Below are 14,313 nucleotides of genomic sequence, written 5' to 3'. Positions count from 1 at the left end.
CATTATCCAAAGCGACAGACTTCCACAAGTGAAATACACGTGCGTAGATTTGGGGGAGGGCCAAATCTAGCATTTTTAGAGAACCCCGTAAGCATACTTTGGGATTCCCACACCAAAAACGCGACTGTGGCGCATATCTAAACGCGCGAGAACTTTCGAGAGGAGAGAAATTTGATATGGGCCAGAATCTCTTACCCAAGCACTGTCCAAATCGAAAGACTCCCACAAGTAAAAAATACCTATGTGTAAATTTAAGAGAGGGCCAAAAGTAGCATCCTTAGAAAGCCCAGTGAGCATAGTTTAAGATCCCGACACCAAAAGTTCGAGTGCGCCGCATAGCTAAACGCACGTGAAAAAACAAGGGAAAAGTAAATTGACATCGTTAAAAATATCCACCCAGGCACTGTTCAAATCGATAGACTTCCACAAGTGAAATAGACCTTGGAGATTTGGAAAAGGGCTAAAGCTAGTATCTTTAAAAAGCGAGGTAAGCAGAGTTTAAAATCCCCACATCCAAAAGCGAGTGTGCCATCTCGCTTAACGTGCAAGAACACGCGTGAAAAAAAAAAAAAATTACACGAGAAAGAATATCTAACCCAAGCACTGTCCTAATCGATAGACTTCCACAAGTGAAAAAAAACTTGTGTAGATTTCGAGGAGGGCCAGAACTAGCATTTCTAAAGAGCTCCGTAAGCATAGTTTGTGATCCTCACACAAAAAAAAACACGAGTGTGCCGCATCGCTAAACGCTCAAAAACACGCGAGTTAAAACAAAAGATATAAATCGGGCAGAATCTTTAACCCAAACATTCTCAAAAGCGAAAGACTTCCACAAGTGAAACACACGTCTTTAGATTTAAGGGAGGCCAAAAGTAGCATCTTTAAAAAGTTGTGTAAGCAGTGGTTGGGATCCCTGCACCTAAAACTCGGGTGTGGCGCATCTCTAAACGCGCAAGAACTTACGAGAGAAAAAAAAGTTGATATGAGTCAGAAACTCCAACCCAAACACTGTGCAAATCGATAGTCTTCCACAAGTGAAATACACGTGTATAGATTTGGTGGAGGGCTAAAAATAGCATCTTCAAAAAGTTACCTAAACATTGGTTGGGATCCCCGCACCTAAAATGCGAGTGTGGCGCATCTCTAAACGCGCAAGAACTTCCGAGAGAAAGGAAAGTTACTAGAGTAGAGAATCTCTTCCCCAAACACTGTGCAAATCGATAGTTTTCCACAAGTGAAATACACGTGTGTAGATTTGGGGAGGGCTAAAAGTAGCATCTTTGAAAAGTTAGGTTAGCTTTGGTTGAGATCCCCGCACCTAAAACGCGAGTGTGGCGCATCTCTAAACGCATGAGAACTTACCAGATTTAAGAGAGTTGATACGGGCTAAAATCTCCAACCCAAACACTGTACAAATCAATAGTTTTCCACCAGTGAAATACGCGAGTGTAGATTTGGGGGAGGTCTAAAAGTACCATCTTTGAAAAGTTAAGTAAGCATTGGTTGAGATCCCTGCGAAAACTTACGAGAGGAAAGAAAGTTGATATGGGTGAGAATCTCTTACTTAAGAACTGTCCAAATCGATAGAGTTCCACAAGTGAAATACACGTGTGTAGATTTAGGGAAGGGCTAAAAGTAGCATCTTTAAAAAGTTAGGTAGGCATTGCTTGAGAGCCCTGCACCTAAAACGCGAGTGTGGCGCATCTCTAATCACGCGAGAACTTACGAGAGCAAAGAAAGTTGATAGGGGCGAGAATCTTTTACCCAAACACTGATTAAATCCTTAGACTTTCACAAGTGAAATACACAGGTGTAGATTTAAGGGAGAGCTAAAAGTAGCATCTTTAAAAAGTTAGGTAGACATTGCTTGGGAGCCTTGCACCTAAAACGCGAGTGTGGCGCATCTCTAAACACGCGACAACTTACGAGAGCAAAGAAAGTTGATAGGGGCGGGAATATCTCACCCAAGCAATATCCAAATCGATAGACTTCCCCAAGTGAAATACACGTGTGGAGATTTGGGGGAGGGCTAAAAGTAGCATTTTTAAAAAACTTAGGTACGTAAGTACTGGTTGGGATCCCCGCCCCAAAAACGCGAGTGTGGCGCATCTCTAAACGCGCGAGAACTAACGAACGAATAGAAAGTTGATATGGGCGAGAATCTCCAACCCAAACACTGTGCAAATCGATAGTTTTTCACAAGTGAAATACACGTGTGTAGATTTGAGATAGGGCTAAATGTAGAATCTTTAAAAAGTAAGGTTAGCATTGGTTGGGATCCTCGCAATTAAAACGCGAGTGTGGCGTATCCGTATACGCGGAAGAACTTGCGAGAGAAAAGAAAGTTGATATGGGCAAGAATCTCTTACCCAAGCACTTTTCAAATAGATAGATTTCCACAACTGAAATACACGTGTGTAGATTTGGGGGAGGGCTAAAAGAAGCACGTTTAAAAAGTTAGGTAGGCACTGTTTGTGATCCCCGTACATGAAATCCGAGTGTGGAGCATCTCTAAACGCACAAGAACTTTTCAGACTAAAGAAAATTGATTTAGGCAAGAATCTCCAATCTAAGCACTGTCCAAATCGATAGACTTCCACAAGTTAAATACGTTTGTGTAGATTTGGTGGAGGACCAAACCTAGCGTTTTTAAAGAGCGCTGTAAGCAAAGCTTGGGATCCCCACACCCAAAAAGGGAGTGTGCCGCATCGCTAAACGCGCGAAAAAATGCGAGTAAAAAGAAGATATAAATGGGCGAAAATCTTTGACCCAGACATTGTCCAAAGCGACAAACGTCTAAAAGTGAAATACACCTGTGTAGATTTGAGAAAGGGCTAAATGTAACATCTTTAAAAAGTCCAGTAAGCATAGTTTAAGATCACGACACCAAAATCGCGAATGTGGCGCCTCTCCAAACGGACGAAAACACGCAAGAGAAAAAAATATAAATGGGCGAGAATCTCCATCCCAAGCATCGTTTAAAGCGAGAGACTTCCACAAGTGAAATACACGTGTGTAGATTTGAGGGAGGGCTAAAAGGAGCATGTTTGAAAAGTTAAGTAAGCATTGTTGGGTATTCCGGAACCTAAAACTGGAGTGTGGCTCATTTCTAAATACGAGGAAACTTACAAGAGAGAAAAAAAAAAAAGTTGATGAGAGCAAGAATCTCTAACCCAAGCACTGTCCAAAGCAATCGACTTCCGCAAGTGAAATGCACGTGTGTAGATTTGAGGAAGGGCTAAAAGTAGCATCATTGAAAAGTTAAGTAAGCATTGGTTGAGATCCCCGCACCTAAAACGCGAGTGTGGCGCATGTCTAAACGTGGGAGAACGTACGAGAGAAAGGAAAGTTGATATAGGCCAGAATTTCCAATCCAAACACTGTGGAAATCGATAGTTTTCCACAAGTGCAATACAGGTGTGTAGATTTGAGGTAGGGCTAAAAGTAGCATCTTTAAAAAGTTAGGTAAGCATTGGTTGAGATCCCCGCAAATAAAGCGCGAGTGTGGCGCATATCTAAACGCGCGAGAAAATACGAGAGAAAAAAAGTTGATGCGGGCGAGAATCTCAAACCAACTGCGCAATTCTATAGTTTCTCACAAGTGAAATACATGTGTGTAAATTTAAGAGAGGGCTAAAAGTAGCAGCTTTAACACGTTAGGTAAGCATTGGTTGGGATTTGCGGAATTGAAACGCCAGTGTAGTGCATTTCTAAACGTGCGAAAACTTACGAGAGAAAGGAAAGTTGATATGGGCGAGAATCTCATACCCAAGCACAGTCCAGATAGATATCTTTTCAGAAGTAATATTTACGCGTGTAGGTTTGGGGAGGGCTATCCGCACCTAAAATGCGATTGTGGAGCTTCTGTAAACGCACAAAAACTTTTAAGAAAATAGGAAGTTGATATGGGCGAGAATCTCCAACCCAAGCACTGTGCAAATCGATAGTTTTCCACAAGTGAAATACAGGTGTGTAGATTTTGGGGGAGGGCTAAAAGTAGCATCTTCAAAAAGTTAGGTAGGCATTGCTTGGGGTTCCTGCACCTAAAACGAAAGTGTGGCGAATCTATAAACCCGCGAGAACTTACGGGAGCAAAGAAAGTTTATAGGCGCGAGAACCTCACCCAAGTACTATCCAAATCGATAGACTTTTACAAGTGAAATACACGTCTAGATTTTGGGGAGGGCTAAAAGAAGCACATTTAAAACGTTAAGTAAGCATAAGTTAAAATCCCGGCACCTAAAACACGAGGGTGGCGCAACTCTAAACGCGCAAGAACTTACCACAGAAAAGAAAGTTGATATGGGCTAGAATCTCTAACCCAAACACTGTGCAAATCGATAGCTTTCCACAAGTGAAATACACGTGTGTAGATTTGGGGGAGGGCCAAAAGTAGCATCTTTAAAAAGTTAGCTAAGCATTGGTTGATATCCCTGCACGTAAAACGCGAGTGTGAGGCATTTCTAAACGCGCAAGAACTTACTAGAGAAAAGTAAGTTGATATGGGCGAGAATCTCTTATCGAAACACTGTGGAAATCGATTATTTTCCACAAGTGAAATACACATGTGTAGATTTTGGGGAGGGCTAAAAGTAGCATCTTTAAAAAGTTTGGTAAGCATTGGTTGAGACCCCTGCATCCAAAACGCCAGTGTGGCGCATCTCTAAACGCGCGAGAATTTACGAGAGAAAAGAAATTTGATATGGGCGAGAATCTCTCACCCCATGAGGGGACAGAATTGACTTCTACTGTAAGTATTTCTGCCTGGGTTTTTTTTTTTTTAATGCTATGAGAACAGGGCGGTTTTTTTTAAGGCTGTGGGTGTAATTCGTGAAAACAATGAGTTCTTATAAATCGTTTACAAATTCTTCGTTCCCGTTCAAATTTATTTTGCTGGCACATTAGCCTGCGAACGCAGACGTATTTCCGGGTGTCACTTGGTTCCGCCGAAAAATAACATCTGCGAACCCAAGCCAGGAGACGATTTCTGTGACCTAGGAATTTTAATCCAATCACAGTTTAGCTCAAGTAGCCCTAGAACTACTGCGCGAGGGTTTTGCTGTGAGGAGCACTCGAGTTTCATTCTATCATGGAATCTGATTGGCCAAGGAGAAACAAAAGTCATTACGTCACAGAAATCGTTTCCTGGCTCGGGTTCGCAGACGTTATTTTCGGCAGAACCAAGTGAGCCGGAAATACGTCTGCGTTTGCAGGCTACTGGCACATGGGTGGGCACTTTATATGTAGACCGTAATATAAGATACCAGGAGCCATAATCGAGGACGGAGACCGTAAGTCTTGGGATCCGTGCGCACCTATGATATGGGACAATTTTTCTATTTTTAGAACAAATTGCGCCATCCTGACGTCATATATCCGCGCGGATCCACGCACATGTCGGGGGCTCTCGCGTGGATGCTGTCACGTTGCCTGATCAAATGGTGAGAGTTGCGAGATTCTCTTGCGTATTTTTCACCGCGATGGCAGGGAATAAGGCAGGGAATACGAACCAGGGCGCTTATATGTAGTTTTACGCTCTGAGCTAACGGAAAAGGTGGGTTTTTCAGGGTCGAAAACAAGACTTCAATCTCACGCTGGGAATGAATAATAAGATCTGCTCGTGCTTGTTGTAAGCTTACGCGTATGTTTTTGCGTTTGTTCATACCTCTGGTATCGAGTAAATTTGTGAGTTTCTCAGACAATGGTTAATCATAACCAAAACCTGTTTTGATGGTTTCTCATTGTTTCTGCTTGTTTGGTGAGTTTGAAAGGAAAAGTCTGACGCGTACAATTAGCTCATTTGCATAGTGCAGCTCGTGCACTTTCAAGTCCGAGTCGGTGTTTTCAATTGTCAACAAATCTTGACAAAGATTTTTTTCATTATCTTTTGTGCTGAGATGCTGCAACAAATTTCACGAACGCAAAAAAGGCTACTAACATCATGTGTGTTTCTTCAACGTAAGCATAGTGAAGTTTTACACTGCGAAAATGAAAATAGATAAGGAGTTTTGATAACTCGATCAACAAAATCGAAATCGTTATTCGAAGTTGATTAAAGAAAGCGTCATCGTAACTTTGCTGATTATTTCTGCTTTATTCACATATTTCCAGCTTAGCTTTTAATATGTTCGCAAACATTTATCCATCTTAAACATATTTAAAAACTAAAGAGTTATTGTTTGAGTTCGATGTACGAAAGTGCGGCGGCGGAAGTCCAATTTGTCATGTTTACTGACTGTACAAAACACGCATCGGCGGGCGCTCTCATTCATTGACAACAGAGAATTTACTGGATTTTTACACAAATAAAACTGAGCAGTATCTACGGACGTAAAGTTATTGGGCCTTGATGAAACATGAAGCGTTGTTTACAATTCAGGCGAAACTCTAACTAGCAATTATTTTGTTTTACTTTTCGGTCGCGATAGACTGGCAAATTCCTCGCAAGCGTGTCGTAAGAGGAGCTAGGAAACCATGAAGTCCTGAAGCTCTGCTATGTCTAAATATATCCAGCTAGTTTTTTGCTGTGTAATGGAAAAGCTGTTAATCTTCAACATACGTGAAATTTAAAGTGGAGTAATGTACAGCTCATGTAAAAGAAGCATCCGTCGGAACACAACTTGGTCAGCGATATATATAAGCTTGCAGTGGAACATACCTAAATTCGACACTGTCTTACTTCACTCAAACTGGAGCAGCTTACGACGAAAATACTTAAGCAAAATTCCAACAGACGTGAACGCGTTGAGTTGTGGGCCAAAAACATGAAAATTTTCGGGAATTTCGGACGCCATTTCCCCCGCGTGACATCCGCAGAAATCCTCGCAGCATGTACGCGCGTGCGCCGCAGGCGATGGCGCAATTTGTTCTAAAAATAGAATTATTTAACAATTATTCCATGAAACCGCGTTGGATATGAAGTGATAAATAACCAACGAGCGCGTAGCGCGAGTTGGTTATGATCACTTCATATCCAACAAGGTCGAATGGAATAATTGTTTTAGTATATTCTTAATCGGGTTTTTGCCGCCGATTTTTATTTCAACAATTTTACAGAGCGGAAAATTTTTAAACTTGGCGCACTGTTTTCCATATAAGGTAAAACTCCGACTAATGGCTCATAGTCGGAGTTTTTGAGCCAATCAGAGAGCTAGAAATGCAATAGTCGGAGCTGAGAATATACTAATGTCCCATATCATGGGGACAACCCCAATACTTGAAATGGCGCGCGCTTACGGTCTCCGTCCTCGATTATGGCTCCTGAAGATACCTTAAACTATTTTTGAAACGTTCTTTTTATGCATTCCTATTAAAAATGATTCAAAGTTGTCAATTTTAGTAATTTCAATTTGAAGAAAAGGTCCTGTTAGTACCTTCTTGTTACTTGATGAAAAATTTGTGGTGTTTGATTTACCAGGGCGCTTCGTGACGCCTCCTGGAATAAGCTATAGCTGGTTTTTACATGACGTCACTAAAATTCAAATCACAAAACTATTGATCCTTCTGAGATTTTACTTTAATGATGTATGAGAGCAGCTGAAAACTAATATTCATAAAAATTTTTGCTCCGAATGGGTTCTTGGCCCGGGGGGGGGGGTTACTTTGGGGATTTCTGGGTAGGGATGTGCCGCTGGGACCCTGGAACCCTTTGCCTGAACCAGAGCTAGTTCAGCTGAATTTTGCTACCCTATACTAGAGTAAACTCCCTAAATACCCCATCTATCGACACTGTGGAGGCTTATTTGCGTAAATTTAAACTAACCGATTTGATTTTTTTAAAATTTTTGAGTGGCAGTTCCTTGTTCCCTTAGTCTAAATAAAATCTTCAACCAACTGGTCAGTTTCGCGATACCCTATTCTAGACCCAAATGCTCTGATTTATATACCCTATCCTAGGGTAAACTGCTTGAAAACCATACCCTTCACAGCGGCACATGCCTGTATAGCCCACATATAACAGTGCCCCCCCCCCCCGGGGGGAGATTCTTGGTTTTGTGATACACTACACTTGAATTTCTAAGCTTTTGCGTGACGCGGCATTTACATGACGGCCTAGAGAGCGTCATAATGGTTAAAAAAGTGACTTATTTCGGGGAGCTTAGCTATCTGAACAGTTCATGTCTTAGAAAAAGTATTATTTTAATGTTTTAGAGTTCCTCGAGGGATAAATTCACGCTTTTGTAACAAAACTCAGTGCCAGATGTTTCTGTTGGTTTCCGGCCGCCATGTTGGTGCCCATACGGATGGATACGCTGTAAACGCGTGGATACGCGAAGCGTAGAAACGTGTTTGTTGTGGGGACTACGATATGCAAATGTGTCAATCACTCACTCACTCACTCAGGTGTGGACACTGTTCGTAATTAGTCGGCCCGAACGAGAGCACCCGAGCCCGACGCCATGTTAGAATAGTAACCGAACCTGACGCCATATTGGAATAGTAACTCTGTAGTCAGCGCGAGCCTCGCTATCGTGTTTGCGTGGTTACTACTCAAAGCGTGCATCGTGCTGGCTCGAATTGATGATTTTGTAGCTTTTACACGACCATTAATGTTAGGTGTTTCGCTAAATTGAAGTGGAGTTGACTTCGAATGTTCGAATTAGTACTATGGCCAACTTGAAGGCTGAATTTCATGGGCATTTGACTCGTCCAGGCGTTAAAATGATCAGGAGATGAGCATTTGTTTGCTGGAAAGTGACCTGTCTCATGTTAATGTGATAAGCTTTGATGAGAATGTGTCTTATTCGAGGGTGTGGACGAAACGTGGGGTAGGCCATGGGCTAGGCCAATGGCTTAGGCCATGGTGTGGGCCATGGTGTGGGCCATGGTGTTGGCCATGGTGTGGGCCATGGTGTGGGCCATGGTGTGGGCCATGGTGTGGGCCATGCCTACCCTATGGCCTACCGGTGGTCAGAGTTTAAAAAAAAATTAACAAAAACACCAGTAAGAGTCGAACGAGTTAGCCAGCATAAAATTATATCCCTCTAATAGGGTTATACTAAAAAGTCACTGACACGATTCTCAACATCGAAGGGAACGAAACAATGCAAACCTTACAGCACTCAGCCTTGAAACATCCTATTTCTCGCTGTCTTCGACGTCTAGCTTCCCCAGCCAAGCAATCAATCATAACGCCAGAGAGTTACCAATCCTTACATAGCACATTATCTCCTGTCATATTTCGCAAAAGCTTCCGCTGTGAACCTTTTGAGGTTAAGCAGCCTAAGAGGTACCAAAACTGCGTTTTTAACCCCTAAAAGGTATGGCAAGCACCCCCGTCATTTATATATGGAATCCCCCCCCCCCGGGGGAAGGGCCGATATTACTAGATAGTGCTAGTGTAAACATGTAATGAATGGAACCCACTTGCCTATGAGTGATCTATATTTTCAAGTGTGACCCATTTTTACAAGTGTGACCCATTTTCCCAAATGTGACCCATTTTTCCAAGGGTAACCCTTTTTTCCAAGTGTGACCCCTTTTTCCAAGTATGACCCATTTTTCAAGTGTGACCTATTTTTTCAAGTGTGACCCATTTTTCCAAGAGTGAACCATTTTTCCAAGTGTGACCCACTTTTACAAGTGTGACCCATTTTGGCAAATGTGACCCATTTTTCCCAGTGGGACCAATTTTTACAAGTGTGTCCCATTTTTACAAGTGTGACGCATTTTTACAAGTCTGATTTTTTTTTTCTAAGTGTAACCCATTTTTCCAAGGGTGACCTATTTTCCGAAGTGTGACCCATACTTACACGTGTGACTAATTTTGGCGAGTGTAACCCTTTTATCAAAATGTGACCCATTTTCTTAAGTGTGACCCATTTTTCTTAGTGTGACCCATTTTTTACAAGTGTGACCCATTTTTACAACGTCCTTGACTAGTCTCGGTACAATGTACGTTGTCACTTTTATCAGTCACCCTATGACCTTACACCGAGACAAACTTACGCGATCTTCTCACAATACACAATCCCCGTATTTACCATAAAATTAAAGGATTACTAATTGGCGAAAGCCCGAATTGTTTCTATGTTTACAATTTGGAAGATACCTGCAAAAGTTAAATTGTTGGCACGGGCTAAACAGGGGAAATTGTGAGGATTTGAGGAGTTCCTGACCGTGCGTGGGAGCAAGTGAAACAAGTCAGTCAACGTCAGTCAGACAGACATTCGAGTCTGAAAATACTTCCTCATATAGCGGATGAAGAAAATAAATTAAGAATTAACAAGCCTTTTTATGTGAACATTTAGACCAAAGCGATGAAGCTCTGACGTCTCGCGATCGTTTCTGCCGAGCGTTGAACTGTTAACTAAATGTGAATATACTTATATACTGAGATAACAGGAGCAGCTAATAAATCAACTCCGCGAATGTCTCATTCGATCAACACTTCGAATAGCGGTTGCAGGAAAGCCAGTTCTGTGATCAAGATCTGATGCTACACATCTTACTGACTATACGATACCGAAAAATTTAACATATGATTAAGGGAACAAACCTCCGAATATTTTTTACTATAAATGATAGTTCGTAGCCCTCAGACTCGGCCGTGACAGTGAGCCCCACTGTATATTTTATATGGTAGCCCCCTCCCTCCCCGGGGGTAAGGACCTGGGGGACCAAGTCGATCTGAAGTTGGAAAATGCAAAACTACTTCCACCCCTACCCTTGTTAATCCAAAGGTTACGTTAATCTTATGCGCTTTCTTACAGCATTATTTGTTTTTCACAATATTCTAAAAAGTGATGGATACGATCAGGAGCCATAATCGGGGACGGAGACCGTAAGCGCGCGCCATTTCTAGTATTGGGGTTGTCCCCATGATATGGGACAATAATTCTATTTTTAGAACAAATTGCGCCATCGCCTGCGGCACACGCGCGAACATGCTGCGAGGATTTTTGCGGATGTCGCGCGGGGGAAATGGTGCCCGAAATTCCCGATATTTTTTATGCTTTTGGCCCACAACTCAACGCGTTTACGTCTGTTGGAATTTTGCTTAAGTATTTTCGTCGTAAGCTGCTCCAGTTTGAGTGAAGTAAGACAGTGTCGAATTTAGGTATGTTCCGCCTTAAGCTTAGATATATGTCGCTGACCAAGTTGTGTTCCGATGGATGCTTCTTTTACAAGAGCTGTACATTACTCCACTTTAAATTTCACATATGTTAAAGATTAACAGCTTTTCCATTACACAACAAAAAACTAGCTCGATATATTTAGATATAGCAGAGCTTCAGGACCTCATAGTTTCCTAGCTCCTCTTGCCACACGCTTCCGAGGAATTTGCCAGTCTATCGCGACCGAAAAGTAAAACAAAATAATTGCTAGTTTGAGTTTCGCCTGAATTGTAAGCAACGCTTGATGTTTCATCAAGGCCCAATAACTTTACGTCCGTAGATACCGCTCAGTTTTATTCGTGTAAAAATCCAGTAAATTCTCTGTTGTCGATGAATGAGAGCGCCCGCCGATGCGTGTTTTGTACAGTCAGTAAACATGACAAATTGTACTTCCGCCGCACTTTCGTCTGAAAGCGTACATCGAACTCAAACAATAACTCTATAGTTTTTAAATATGTTTAAGCTTGATAAATGTTTGAGAACATATTAAAAGCTAAGCTGAAAATATGCGAATAATGCAGAAATAATCAGCAAAGTTACGATGACGCTTTCTTTAATCAACTTCGAATAACCATTTCGATTTTGTTGATCGAGTTATCAAACTCCTTGTCTATTTCCATTTTCGCCGTGTAAAACTTCACTATGCTTATGTTGAAGAAACACACATGATGTTAGTAGCCTTTTTTGCGTTCGTGAAATTTGTTGCAGCATCTCAGCAGAAAAGATAACGAAAGAAATCTTTGTCAAGATTTGTTGACAATTGAAAACAACGACTCGGACTTGAAAGTGCACGACCCGCACTATGCAAATGAGCTAATTGTACGCGTCAGACTTTCCTTTCAAAAACTTTTGCAAACTCACCAAACAAGCAGAAACAATAAAAAACCATCAAAACAGGTTTTGGTTATGATTAACCATTGTTCGAGAAACTCACAAATTAACTCGATACCAGAGTAGAGAGTTTTCTTGCTATATTCGTAAGTCAGAACAAACGCAAAAACATACGCGTAAGCTTACAACAAGCGCGAGCAGATATTATTCATTCCCAGCGCGAGATTGAAGTCTTGTTTTCGACCCTGAAAAACCCACCTTTTCCGTTAGCTCAGAGCATAAAACTACATATAAGCGCCCTGGTTCTTAGTCCCTGTCTTATTCCCTGCCATCGCTGTGAAAGATACGCAAGAGAATCTCTCAACTCTCACCATTTGATCATGCAACGTGACAACATCCACACGAGAACCCCCGACATGTGCGTGGATCCGCGCGGATATATGACGTCAGGATGGCGCATATTTGTTCTAAAAATAGAAAAATTGTCCCATATCATAGGTACGCGCGGATCCCAAGGCTTACGGTCTCCGTCCTCGGTTATGGTTCCTGATACAATACAGTCATTTTTAATTATGAGTCCCAATAAGGACGAAACGGCTGTCCACTGTTGTCATCGTGCTTTATCGGTTTGTCTAGTATCAGCCTTGCAGTCCATTGTTTGTCATTTTTAATTAGTATCTGAGAGGTAATCAAAATCTCCTCGGGTATCTTATTTGATAGATTCTTTGTTACTTGATCTAGTTTTGTTTACGTTTTCAAGATTTTAGGATTATCATTGCAAATTTAGCTTCACAACGATACTTACAGCATAGCGCCATTGAGCCTTATTTACCATATTTTCAACAGTGGATCAAATCGATATGTGCAACAGAATCTTACTTCAGAGTACTGTACAAGTGTGACTTTTTTCAAGCCTTCATGTGGGGGAAAATTTGATGCAAGAACTTGTGTACTGTAGCAGTGATAAACTTCTGGTAACAGAAAAAATAAAAAGACACCGATGGAATAGAAATGAACCTCGTTCTTTGTTTACCATCTGTTTGACTGTTTCATTATAGACGAGATGAAAATGATCATCTGCAACATAATAACCTAATGTTGGTCTGCAGCTGCCACCTTTAAAAACGCTTTTGTCAATGGAAAATGTAATTATGTAACAGTTGGAAAGCAATTAAGGTGGCTTACTACAGTTTTGATAGATTATAACAGCCCAACTTCTAACTCTTTTGAAAAATGTTCCAAGATGTTTTTTCATTCTCTATTTACTGTTTACTTAAGTCTTTTACCATTGTATTTGAAACTTGAGCAATTAAACGCCAACAAAGGATCAAAATGAACGACCGAGTACCTAAGGAGAGACTGGGCACCAGTAAGTTAAATCACGTTTTTCTACCCGTATGACCCCACTTCAAAATTTCAGGAATAAGAAATTGGCTCTGATTTAACATTCATGCAAAGTAAAATAAAAATATGTAAGACAGATTTTGAGCTATTTTTGATTTAACCTTTTCTTAGTTTGCGAAAAATCTGAAGAAGATCTCAGTGAAAGTAAAAACAAGAACCTCTCTCCTTTTTCACCACCTGTTCAATAATGGATCTAATTGATCTTATGTAACTAAACAGCTCTATGTTACGCAATATTGGTCACCATTTAAGACGCTTTGGGGATGTAAAATGTATATGTAACAAAAAACGTTTATTTAAAGCCGATCGTAGCAAGTGTGAGGAGGATTTGCTGTGCCAAGGGAGAACTATTTTCATTAATTTACCTTCAACAGAAATCGAAGTAAGAATCTGGAATAATATTTACTTTCAAGTTTTCTGGTACTTAGATTGTGTCCATTTTGCTGTTAGATGTATACATGATGGTATATTCATTTCTTTTTCTTTTTTCTTTTTCTATCCGTTCCTGTAGTAATGTTGTATGACTTTGTTTTGATATAAGGGAAGACCACAATTTGTACGAGAAGAATTGATCATGCACTGCTAAACTTATCAACTAAAGGATGAGATCTTTTCCATTGATGAAAAAAATCGAAATCTTTGAGTCGACTAAATGGCAGTAAAACCGAACCAGCAAATTTTTAAGCTCATCTGTGTGGATCTATCGCAAACAAACATCTGTTGTCGTCCAACAATATTTTCCTCAGGGCAGTGCTCGATGAACTGACTAAATGAATAACTATCCCCATATGGAACTTACGGATGAGCATGGGTCGAGAAGATTTTTATATTGCGACCAGTAGTTAGGATAATCTTTGGTGCAAACAAGGCTTTAAAAAAAATCGAACCAAAACAAGAAAACAAAGAAAACAACACCCAACGATAAGGTTTTGTTGCATTTCAAAACATAAATACCAGTGTT

This window comes from Orbicella franksi, chromosome 4 (assembly GCF_964199315.1).
Source record: "Orbicella franksi chromosome 4, jaOrbFran1.1, whole genome shotgun sequence".
NCBI classification, from domain to species: Eukaryota; Metazoa; Cnidaria; class Anthozoa; order Scleractinia; family Merulinidae; genus Orbicella; species Orbicella franksi.
Note: the sequence above shows the minus strand (reverse complement) of the source record.